Here is a 13,954-nt window from a genome sequence, read left to right on the forward strand (position 1 = left end):
TAATGTGGGAGATTATAACAACTTGCAAGAAATGAAAATGGAATGGAAGAAGAAGAAAAAATATATAACTAATTGCGAAACTATCAAGTAGTAGAAAAAAATAGGAAGAGACTCAAAATAACTAACTAACTAACTCATTAGATTTTTTTGGACTAAGTGTAATTAAGGTGTTTATTTTGACCCATGTTTATTGCATATAACAGTAATTAAGGTGTTTATTTTGACTCATTAGATTTTTAATAAAATGTTGATTTTTTTCAAAATCAAAAGAAAAAAAAAATCAGATTTTTTTTCAAAAAAAATCAGATTTTTTTTCAAAAAAAATCAGATTTTTTTTTTAATTTTTTCAAAAAAAAAAAAAATATAGTCAATTACCCCCCTCTGACGTGGCATGCCTTTTCTGACCATGTGGCAGTGCCACGTGGGCAGTTAACTGCCACATCAGCATGTTGGATGGAGGAAATTAACGGAGGGGGGTAATTGACTAACGTTTAACAATTTCAGGGGGGTAATTGATGTTTCGTTAACTACAGGGGGGTATTTGATGAACCTTGCAATTTCGGGGGGGTATTTGGCTATTCACTCCATTTTCAATCTCCCGCTTCCCAATTTCACTCTCTCGGTTCCCAATTTCAAACCCTAAAACCTCCAATTTCAATTTCTCTCAATCTCAAAATCTTCATCTCACCCTAAATCTCTTTCATCTCTCACCCTCAATCTATGAAATCCTAAAAAGCAATATCCTTTCTCACACCCTCCGATCTCCACCAGCCACGCCGCCGTGCTTCTCCGCCAACCACACCGCCGAGTCTCAATCTTGTTCAACCGATCACCTTTCTCAAATCCTTCACTCGTCTCTGCAAACCTTTCATTCTAGGGTTCTCACTTTCGTTTCCTTCTGTTCATCACGACCCACCTTTATCAGAGCTGCGGTTAGCATTTGAACCTCAATAAGCTTCAACTTTTCATTTTTCTTACTGGGTTTCTGCTTATTATTGCTATACTTTACGATTTTCATACTAGGTTTCTGTTTAATAGTGCTCAAGTAGATGTTTTTCTTACTGAATCGATGCTTATTACTGCAATAGTTTTTATTTTTAATGCTGGGTTTATGTTTAACAATGCTCAAGTTTATGTTTTTCTTGTTGGGTCTTTGCTTAATAATGTTTAAGTTTTAACTTTATTTTAGTACTAATTTTGCTCTGTTAACTGAATCATTGCAAATGGGTTAAGGTTCTGTACAAATGGGTTATGTTAATGTGCTTATTTTGTCACGTTAATTGAATCATGGCAAATGGGTTCTGTCGTTGGGTTTCTCACTTCTTAGTTCTGTTAATTGATCATGGCATGCGTGTCAATCTGCAAGCTGCAACCTGAATCATTTGCCTTTTAATTTTGTTAATTGATCTTTGAACTCTATTAATTCATCACTGTTGTGTATTATCTATTTCTTTCAGCTATTGATTGCCAAGGGTGCTAGTCTGACTGCTGAGAATGCAAATGGGTATGTATAAATACATAGTATTTGTCATGTTTGATGTGTGATACTGATAAATTTACCTTATTTATAGTTTGACATGTTAAAGATATAAACATTTTGATCTATTTAGATCATAGGAAATTTAACAACCTTTACCCCTTGTTCTTAACTTGCTACGAGACTCACTATCTATCGTATTGGAATGATGTACAATTTTATAAGTTTATGTATGACACTTTGTTGTACTTGCATGAAGCAAACAAAGTTTTTTATTGTCTCAAGCACTATGTATCTTAGATGGATTTCAAATTGTTTTGTGTACTCTATTGATTTTGTTTTGAGGATGGACTCCCTTGATGATTGCTCGTTCATGGCATAGAAGTTGGCTTGAGTACACCTTAAGAACACCTCCAGCCGAAAATTTACAAGTTCTTCCTTCGCCATATACATCTCTTCCACTTATGAGCATTGTCAGGTATGTGTCTTTCAGAGCCTTCCTCTCAAAATTCATCCAATTTCTTCCTAACAATCAATAACCTTTGAAGATTGATATTGGTTGACAGCAGCTTTGGTCTTTATGGGAAAAACCATGTGAGAAATTTTCATAGAAATTATCATATATTGATTTTAATAATGACATTTATTTCCATGAATTTATTTACTCTGCTCTGATTTCTAGTCAACTAGCAGGCAGCAGGTGGATTTAACTGATTATACTTTGAATGCGGTGACAAGCATGATTATCAAAGAGTTCCAAATAAAATTCTATGATACCAGGAAAAATTTACTCAAATTTATGTTTGTAGGTTGTTTGTCATGTGATTATGTGCATATTTGTTTGAGTTAGAGATTTTGAAAATGGTTTTTGCCAATACTATGGTGTGGATAGATCCCTAGCTCAAAAGCAAACAAACTATTTGTTGCTAACTAGAGGAGTTTAGTCTTTTTAAGGTTAGTCTTTTTAAGGTTCATTAATTACATATTTAATTTCAGAGTGTCAAGCTTCATTGAAAGTGCTTTGATATTTTCATTTTATTTATAGTTTAAACCAAATTAGGTTATATTTGTTCAAATCAACCTATTAGATTATCAAGTTTTTAAGTGAATGAAAGTTGACGCACTTCTAATATTTTAATGCGCTAATGTTGACAATAATGAGTGAACTTGGTACATAATTTTATCTATACTTGACTTGATCAAAGCTACTTTACTCTGCTTCAAATTTTATGTATTCCAAACAGAGAATGTGGCTGGAGGACAAGTGAATTAGCACCTATATGCTTATATCCATGTGCAGTTTGTTTGGAAAGGAAATGTATGGTCGCTGTAGAAGGTATAACACCCTTTTAATTTACACTTAATGCTGATATAGATGCTTTTACATGGAAAAATGATCTGGACTTTTAAGATGCTTAAACTTTTTATGAGCAACAATTCAATGTCAAGGAAGCTTGGTCTCATTCCCAAAAAATACATTCAAAGTAGATATTCTCAAAAATCTAAATATTCTATTTGCAATATCTAGTGATTTCATTTTGACTGATATATTTATTTACATATATTAAGTAATTGGTCAGGCTTGGATTTGTTTTCTACTAATGTTCAGTGTGTAGGTCTGTATGACAAGTGCCTTGTGTTTTTTATAGAGAATTTGGTTAGGGAGATTGGAATCTGATTTTGTATGCAATATTCTAATATGTATCACTGTTCATATATTGATTAATCATATTCAAACTAAAAATGAAGATGTGAGGTAAATTGAAAATGAACCATGTAATAATATTTCAACTCGTAGTTATTAAATAGATAAAATGTGTCGACAAACATAAACTCTAAATGATACATATCAATCACTTGGAGCAAAAACATGATGTTACTTGATACATGATGATCCATGCTTTTTTTTAAGAATTCTAACACTAAAATTGATACATGAGGCTTGTTCAAAGTCCATTTGTTTTGCTGCTGTTCTGTTTTTTTGGCCTCTTTCGGGGCTCCGGAAAATTGGTTTCCGGTTAAATTTTTAGGGACGGTTGGTTTTTAGGTTCCTCAGGTATTTAAGCTATGTCGGTCTTGTATTTAAGAGCATGCAGCTGTGTTGAATACAATACTCAACAACTATTGATATGTGGTCTCTTTATTGTATAGTGAATGAATTAATTGATGATAACTATCTTGTCCATAAAACAACCATTTTTGTTTCTCAAATTTCTTAGGCATACAATGTTCTCAAAAGACCTGCTGATGTGATTGATAAATTTGACAGGAAAGCTCTAGAGCAATTAATCTGGTAAGAAATCTAGCTTTCTATTCATTTCCTCCATGCATTGCCCTCTACCATTGATGAGATCACGAGTTCTTTAAGTATGTGGAAGGAAACCTATAAAAAAATCACAAATAAAATGAATTTTATTTGTGAATTTTAGTATCCATGGTTCTGCTCACGTTAATTTTCTTCTAGCCTTGGACATTTATTTCTTATAATTTTACTGTCTTTAGGCTCATTGCAAAATTTGATTACATGGAGTTAGGGAATTAATTATCACAAGTTGATTTGGCTATTCACGTTTACTTTTTATGGCCTCACCATTCAGATCAATTCATTAACATGACAATTAATTCCATTCAAAGATTGTGCATCAGTTTTGGAATTCATTTGGAGCAGCTTGCATCAATTGGAAATGAAGAAATTGTGAAAGTCACATTGGATCCCAAAGAATGCGTTTAGTGTTCTTCTTTTCTAATTATTGTAAGGCATAAATGCCATTTCTTTATTTTCTAGGTGCTATTTTAATTTATTAGGGTCCATTGAGATACTTGTAACAAATGCTCTATAAATTGTAAGTTTCTCAATGAAATAAGACAAGTAGAATTTTGAGTAAAAAAATACACTTTGTGTGTTGTGAAGCTTTGCTTCTTTTTGGTTCTGGATTGAACCATGACTTGATCTTATCAAGGAATCACTTTTCTTGTGGCGATCCTCGCATCCACCGGCTTATCAATCTTTCTTGGATTAGAAAGAGTGTGGCGCCCCTGTCTCCATTCCATTTCTTCATTTTTGAGTCTTTTCCACCAAAATATACATAGTTGCTTCCGACGGCTCCGTGACACTCATCATTTGGTAATCAGAGCTTAGGTTCAAATCAGGTGTTATCTATCCTTTTAATTTATTTTATTTTTGTTGTTCTACATCAAAGTTTGAAAGAAAAAAAATCCAAAAAAAAAGGTGAAAAAAAAAAACGAAAAAAAATTGATTGAAAAAAAAAACAGAGAAAAAAAAATCAAAAGTTTCAACCTTTTTTTTCCTAGTGGTCCTTCATGGAAGCCAAACAAATGAATCTTTTCTTTACAAGATGTCTTGTGAATAATAAAGTTTGTGAGTTGTTCATTGATAGAAAATATTGGATCAACATGGCAAGCACATCAATGGTGGAGAAATGGAGACTTCCGGTTCTTGAGCATCCAAATCCATATATTCTTTATAGTCTTGAGGATCCAGAATTTAAAGACATGGCTGATGTTTTGGTGACCAAACAAGTGAGAGTATCATTCAAAATTGGAGAATATGAAGATGAGGTATTATGTGATGTGGTGCCTTCCAAAACAAGAGATTTTTTACTTGGGCTTCCATGGCAGCAACAGCGTCGAGCAAAGTATGACCAACATACCAACACATACAAATTTTCATTTAAAAATTGTCAAATCATTCTTGCACATGATAAGTTTGGTTATGATCAAATTTTGAAAAGGAGAGCAAGAAGAGAAGAAATCATGGAAAGGATTGAAAGAGGGATTGCTGCTATTTTTAAAACATTTGAGGAAGTGCTCCTTCAAATTCAAAATGATTATAAAAAGCGTGAAAGAGATGTTGAAAAAATAGAGGATCTCATTGTAAAAGAAAGTCATGAGAAAGACTTCAAGAAGGAAAAAGAAGAGAAAAAGGAGAGTGAGAAGGTAAATAAAGAGAAAAATGTTGGGAAGTTTTGGCCTACTATTACACTAGTACCTTCATCAAAGTTGGTGTGTGTCGTTAAATGTCGGGATTCTTCTAACATTTGGCAATCTCCTAACCTTTCTTCTTTAACTCATGAAGGACACCAAGCAAATGAAGAAGTTTTTTCTCAACAAGTAGAAAACAGTCATGTTTTTTGGAAAAATGATTATGTCCCAAAATCACAAGGAGAAAAATTTCTACATAGCTCACTTCAATTTTATGCAGGTTTGGATTTGAGGTCAAATCCTCTTGAAGAGGGGCAGAATGATGAGATCACGAGTTCTTTGAGTATGTGGAAGGAAACCTATAAAAAAAATCACAAATAAAATGAATTTTATTTGTGAATTTTAGTATCCATGGTTCTGCTCACGTTAATTTTCTTCTAGCCTTGGACATTTATTTCTTATAATTTTATTGTCTTTAGGCTCATTGCAAAATTTGATTACATGGAGTTAGGGAATTAATTATCACAAGTTGATTAGGCTATTCACGTTTACTTTTTATGGCCTCACCATTCAGATCAATTCATTAACATGACAATTAATTCCATTCAAAGATTGTGCATCAGTTTTGGAATTCATTTGGAGCAGCTTGCATTAATTGGAAATGAAGAAATTGTGAAAGTCACATTGGATCCCAAAGAATGCGTTTAGTGTTCTTCTTTTCTAATTATTGTAAGGCATAAATGCCATTTCTTTATTTTCTAGGTGCTATTTTAATTTATTAGGGTCCATTGAGATACTTGTAACAAATGCTCTATAAATTGTAAGTTTCTCAATGAAATAAGACAAGTAGAATTTTGAGTAAAAAAATACACTTTGTGTGTTGTGAAGCTTTGCTTCTTTTTGGTTCTGGATTGAACCATGACTTGATCTTATCAAGGAATCACTTTTCTTGTGGCGATCCTCGCATCCACCGGCTTATCAATCTTTCTTGGATTAGAAAGAGTGTGGCGCCCCTGTCTCCATTCCATTTCTTCATTTTTGAGTCTTTTCCACCAAAATATACATAGTTGCTTCCGACGGCTCCGTGACACTCATCAACCATTTTTCGTTGAATTATTTTATTGAGTGGTGGGTATAGATTATGATTTTGGTACTATTTAGATAGAATATGATGGTCTAGATAAACAATAGTGCTATGGGTTGAATTACTCGAGGTTGAGAATGTTGAAAATTATTTTAATGATAAGTTTGTTGATCTACTTGTAAATGTAACTTTCGGCAAGCAAATTCGAATCTGGGTTAGATACCAAGACTTTTAAGTTATTTTGATGAAATTTGAGTAGTCTAAGAATACAAAGGTAATGATATTATTGAGTTCCTTCACTAAATTTGGAGGGTTCAGATGCTGGTCTAGCATCCATACTGGAGTACCTGGAGTTTTGCTTGAACTCAAGATTGGTGTTTTGAATGAAAGGGTAATGATTTATTTGTTTCACATTGAATGCAATTAATTGGTCTTGTAAGCTTCTCTGTAATAAATAGCTAATGGTTATTCCATAGTGGTTATTTTTGACAAATATATCAGAAAGTAATTATAAGTTTAATTGCGCGATAAGTTAGAATCATGACTTGCGTGACATTATTGCTTATTTTTGTTAATTGATGTGTCTTATATAATCTTTGACTTATTTTTAGGTGGAAGACTTAGAATCACCAAACAGAGCATAGCATTCTTTGGAGTCTATTCATCTCTAGTTGATCAAAACAATTTCCTCGCCAAATATCATCTACATAATTGATTAAATTTTCATGTTAGGAACTCAAGAAACCTTATTGTATCACTTGTTTGTATTTTATATGAATATGAATGTAAAATTCATATTTTAGTTTATGAATTTGTTCATATTTTTTATTATGAATTATTTTAGTTTTATATATTTTTTATTAGTAAATAGTTCTATTAAAAATTCAGGAAAAAACTAATTTTTTTTTTAAATTAACTCAACATCTGCGACCCTTGCAAACTATCGCAATATTTTTTTATAAATAAATTTTATGCATCTGCGACCCTTCCCCAACTGTCGCAAGTCCCTTGAAATCCATTTGAATCTCCTCATTTGCGACCCTTAGCAACTGTCACAGTGCCTTTTGCGGCAGTTGGTGCGGCTGTTCTATGAAGGGTCGCAAAAGACACTTGCGACCCCAACATCCGTGACTGTTGGGGAAGGGTCGCAATTGTACATCTGCAACCCTTCTAACAGTCGCAATCTGCCATTTTAAAGGTCGCAAAATGCAGTTTTTCTTGTAGTGAATTAATGTATCCAGTACCTATTATAACGCATGTATTTATTATTCTAGACACTATTAAATATGGGCGTTACAGTCAACTACCATGAATGTAGTCTACAAGGAAGTTTTTGAAAGTCTATGAGGTAAGTTAAATCATTCCTACAATTTCCTTTAAAATTTATGATACACTTATTTTATCTACCTATGATGATAAACTACACTTACTTATCTTCTTCCTTTGTAAATTTAGGTGCATAAGAGATTAATGGACTCACATAGCAACAACATAGAAGTTGACTTCACTTCTTTTTTTGGTTGGACCTGATATAGGTGCATAATGGATTAGTGGATTCACATAGTAACAACATTCAAGTTCAATTCAGCTTTTCCACAGTTATCGTTTAACTTGGACATTGTTGCTGTTTAAATTGAGAAAACATTAATTCAATTTTGTATAACTAATGACATATAATATTATCGTTCAAGTGCAACTATAAAGATTATATTTAAGTCTTGAAAAGTGGTTGCAGCTAAATCAATTCATAATTATTTATATTACACATGAAGTAGTATAATTGCATCCAAATTCCACTATATGACAAGTTACTGATACACGCATGCTACACACCTGCAAATCCATATTTAATAGCTTTGATAAAAAATATTGTGAAACCTTTGAAACCTTATGTAAATTTTGTTGTACAGGAATCAATACCATGTGCTCCATGCAAGCTAAGGCATGCACACTACCAAATGTGTGACTTGGCTAATCAATTGGCAAAATCATTTATAACTTTTGGTCAATAATTCAACTTAGCATTTATACATGTTGTGATACTACAACCATATATTCCAGACTAATCAATATGACATTCAATATAGACAATTAAACTACTCACATCATTTTATTATAAATAGAAGATTTTGCTCAACAAACAAAATATATAAATTACCTACATAAAATGTTTTCAATTTCATGGCTACTAAAAAGGGATCCGAAAGAACGTTTCTCTGTTGTTCATTTATCATTTTAGGTTAATTATTTTGTGTAGCATTTACATCATGATATATTATCTACTCAATTTATATCATCATAAGCAACTCCTTTTATTTTGAATCAACAATATGTCATAATTTAGACTTTACTAATAATTTCTTCTTCATAGGGACATGCTGAGATAGATCCTGAGTTTGTTACGAAAAATTTTGACCAGCTTAAGAAGTCTTGGAGAATCTGTAATGAAGAAGATGGAGTTCACGAACTCATCTTCAATGATTGCTATCTTCGACCACTAATAACCAATGGTTGGGATAAACTTAAGGAGTACCATAAAATACCCGACAATGTTGAAGTTGTGTTTTCCTATTATGGAAAAACCCTCTTTGCAATTGCAATGTTTAGGGAAGTTGATGACCCCAAAACAATCCCAAAATTCCACAGCCGCAGTCTTGACGCTAAAGGAACTTTCTTTTTTGACGTTTGGTTGCTTGAATTTGATTCCCAGAGGACTATGAAGGTTAACTTAATGCATTATATCCTATTGAAAAATCACTTTTTCTAACAAACATATTTTTCTATTGTTAATCCTTAACCTTCAGCTTAGGCTTACATTTTTTTTCTATTTTTTAGGCTTTACCATCATTGTTCGGTGATTATCTTAAACACTATTGCTATGAGTTCATTGAATGTTGCACGGACAATGGAGAGATCAAAAAATTTGAAGTCCATCTCCGCAATGATGCAAACTGGACTGCAGAATTAGGACTTGATTGGGGCGTTTTTGTATGTCCAACGACTTTCAACCATGAATGATACGTTTCAAACATAATACATAACACACAAAATATGTCACACAACCACAATAAATATCGTTCAATAATACACAACTATCACGAAATATTGAAAATATCATTCATGGAATATAGCCGTCGGAATTAACAAAAAAAACAACGATACATTCCCGATATAACAACATAAACAAAATAGAACTTCATCATATCTAGTTCATTCCAACCACAACGAACTACCCTTTATCACAACATTAACCAAAGACACCAAATAATAATTAATTTCAACCCAAAATATTATGTGATGTAGAAAAAACAAAACAACATCGTAGGGTAAAACTATGACTACATTGATCTAATTTACATCTCTATCAAGGCATATTGTAACTATCCAAGCAATAATGAGCAATAGAATAACAATAAACAAAATTACAACAAGAAAAACTGACCCTAGATCTTCTTCAATAGTAATGACAAAAAAAAAATCCAAACAAACACAATCAAAGGGATGAATGCAAGAATGTTTTTTCCCATCTTATAACTATTAGTTATAGGATTGAGAGGGATGTAAAAGGATGAATAAATGATAGCTATTTATAAATAAAACATTAAATAGTGTGATTACTGTAATTGGCACTGTTACAGACAAATGTACTGTCGTTTAACCGTTCACGCCACTATTCATAGCCGTTAAGAAAAAGCAAAGACAAAGGAAAATTTGTCCCATAACTTTGAATTTCAAACAATGTGATATCCATAATGGAGGAACAGTTGGAAAAATAAAATAAAATAAAATTGCAATACATTTTATATTGTACATACCAACAACAATCATTAAACATAAATTTTACAATTAATTTCATTAAGTTTGAGCAATGCACATATTTAACTCATTTACATTAAAAACTCTACGACCATTCACACTAACTTTTCATCGCTCACACGACATATATTATATAAAAAAATTATGATAATCCACCCATTACTATGAATCGTTGCCAAGATACAAAAAAAAAGATAAACATATATCTTCATTAGAAATAAATATGATTCAAATATCTACAACATTTCAATAAACCATTACCAAAAATTATTACATCAAAACATATTTCAACCGTTATCATAAACTATCACCCTAATACAATGGTTCACCTTTAAAATATGTGGCAATGATACAAGCAAATCCTAATAAGGGAAAAACACCAAGCAAGGTTATCATTACATAAATTGTTCCTATCTCCTCAACATTGATAACCATAAACAACAAGATAACCAAAATAATCAAAGACATACATATAAGAATACCCTTACCCATTATGAGATGATAAAAAAAATAACTTGATTTCGTTGAAAAACTAATGAATAATGAAGAGTAATTATAGCACTAATAGAGAATTGCATTCAAATTCAACTATACCATAATTCGTACAATTTTTAACACATTTCATACGCCAGATGGTATTGTTACCGTTCACGCAACTATTCATATCCGTTGAAAAAGGAGTTAGTAATGATGAGTTTGTCCCATAAGTTTGAATATCAAATAACACATTGTTCATAATCACAAAAAGAAATTTCCATAATTGAAAAGATTAAACTTTTTAAAATTTCAACAACAACAATTAACAATTTACATTAAATTTAAATCAATCTTACATAATTTTTACAATAGAAAACGCTATTTGAATATAATAAAAGAACAACAACATATTAACCTTTACAAATAAAAACAACCTTCACAAATATAAATACCTTAATAAATAATTTTAGAAATATCAAACAAACTATCTAAACGTACTTAAACAACTTCAAATAAGATCATCCATCAATCAAATCGTTCCTGATCTTAAGAGATTCTTTGTGCCAACCTTGAATCAACATTCATTCTTCTATAGTAACTTGCATTAATTGCTTTAGACAACTCAGAATAAAAAACCTGCAAGTCTTGAATATCTTTCACAATTTTTTCCCATTTATCAAGATCTTCCTGTGTTATATCTTCAACATTATTGATATAATCATCAATAGAAATTTTTGCAATACAGAGTTTTTCAATGGCACTGGAAATTGCAACACGTTGTTTATCCTTCAAATTACAATCATATTCAAAAACATCATGCTCTTGTTGAACCAAATTAAATTTTGTGAGCGCCTTGTCCAACCCGCGAACGTTGACATGAAATAAATCAACATAAAACCTAATCGCAAGACAAAAACTCATCCACATCAGTGAGATAATCTTTATGTACACCAACTCTATTTATCAACCGTTTTAAATTAAGAATAAGAGATTCATCATGCCAAATAGAATCGAAATCATTACTTAAGACTTCCATTATTTGGGAAATTACATGTTTAAGATCACGCCTTCCGTCTCTTTGAGGACAGTTAGAAGCAATAGAAAATTGGGAATCATGTTCACCAGGATTTGGATTATTGTTCATTATGGATTTTTTTCCTTTCACTAATGCAACAGAAAGTAAATACGGGGTGTTTATATAGTGGCTGAAAAAACCGAATTTAACTGCTCATGGTCCAAGGAAACGCAACTATTGAAAAGATTGTGATTGTTGGGAAAAGACATGTTTTCAAACGAACCAGCACATGCACCTTTCCATCTTAAACTAAAATCATACACATATGCAAATAAAATAGTTTAATAATTAATAATATAAAAATCATAACAAAACAATAATAAAAGAAAATAAAAAAACAAAAAAAAATCCCACAAAATCTACCTCAGACTTATAAAATGATATATGTAAAATAAATAAATAAGAGAATCAGTAAAATAATTTATTTAATAAGCACTTATACAATGATATTAAAGTGTTTCTTTTGTCGCTTCATATTTATAATTTGAATAGAATATCAATTTTCTTTCAAATTTAGATTGATGATAAAGAAAAAAATAAATAAGTGTTGTTTCATTAATATCACTGGTTTTTTTTTTTTTTACCAAATTAATATAACTGGTTGAAGTTTGGAGAAAGGGATTAAAATATGTTGAATTTAAAATTTAAAAGGTATTGTAAATAATAGATTTTTTTTATTCGAAGCTAAATTGTGTTATTGTAAAATGATGAAATCCAATGCTTTCAAAAAACAAATTAAATCCAAAATTGTACTTCATACATCATCCAAAACATGGATGTGTGAATTTTTTTTTTAAATCATAAAGTAGTAATCAAAGGGTTAAAGTTTGTCACCATATGAACATTGAACGATACATCAAATTATATTTATGAATACTGAAATTACTTAAACTTCAAAATTAAATCATTAAGAAACTACCAATAAGCAAACATAGAATATAATCATGATTATACAATTTTTACTGGATAGTAGGAATTACAAACCTTAAAATAACTAAAGTTGTACCTTAAAATACTAAACATCACATACAACCATTACATAAAGGACATTAATAAGACTTTCTTCCTTGCATCAGACCAAACATTGTTAACAAACATTAGCATCAACAAACACAATCCAAACCATTATCACCCGCCAAAGTAACCATATACAAAATCATATACTCACTGACAATTTAGCCCTGCATCCAAACAATTAAAGAAAACTTTTCATGAGTGGGGGATTAACACCTTACACACAAAATAACAAATTTTGAAATCAACCTCTCAATTTCAACATATATATTGCGAGGAGGATAATCCACAAGAAAACATAGCATATCTCCTACATTTAGTTTAGCCTCTTTCAGAAATTGCTTCCATCCTGCATACAGGTAAACATTGTGGTGTTCCTTTCTGTTTTTTTCTTCTAATCGGACAATGGTAGAACACATGAGTCTCATTGTTCACTAATTTCACGCAACTATACTTCCATATTGTAGTATGCTTGGCCACCTTAATAGGAATATTCTTTAAACATGAATATCATACAATTAATCTACAAAGAACACGATAGTTAAATCAACAAAGTACATTAAAATGCACGTAGTACAAACAGAAACAAACCAAGACATGTCGTCCTGTTTTTACAGACAACGTACCCTTCTTCTCCCAACTCAAAGCAGCCAAAAATTCATCTGATATAATAGTCTCAATAATAATAATCTTAGTAGATAAATTAACATCATCAACATCCAATGGATCAGGCAAATCCCCATGAGGTAACTCAACATCCAAATGTTGATCAAACATGTTGGATAAAGAATGCATAGCAATCTTTAGTAAAGGATCTAAGAAAACAGCACAAATTAAAGGATAAAATGAAGCAAATTCAACGCATGATCTATACGAAAATATATACCAAATATCCACAAAAAGGTAGCAAAACAACTAATAATAGACCAACAATGTAGAAAACACACACACACACACACACACACACACACACACACACACATATATATATATATATATATATATATATATATTATTCAGAAAAAAGGTGTTGTACCCTCACGTGACAAACACGTAAGAAAAATCCACA

At 31.3% G+C, this 13,954-nt stretch overlaps 1 long non-coding RNA gene across 1 annotated transcript; it reads left to right on the top strand.

Annotated features, from left to right (window-relative positions):
- Positions 1 to 3,419: 3,419 nt before the first annotated feature.
- LOC146937584 (uncharacterized) lies at positions 3,420 to 7,344 on the top strand. Its single transcript, XR_015030982.1, has 2 exons — positions 3,420 to 3,770; positions 7,115 to 7,344. It is a non-coding gene; the product is annotated as an uncharacterized LOC146937584 (long non-coding RNA).
- The last annotated feature ends 6,610 nt before the right edge of the window (positions 7,345 to 13,954 follow it).

Source organism: Medicago sativa, chromosome 3 (genome assembly GCF_051527215.1).
Source record: "Medicago sativa cultivar Bolivia chromosome 3, Bolivia_mono, whole genome shotgun sequence".
Taxonomy (NCBI): Eukaryota; Viridiplantae; Streptophyta; class Magnoliopsida; order Fabales; family Fabaceae; genus Medicago; species Medicago sativa.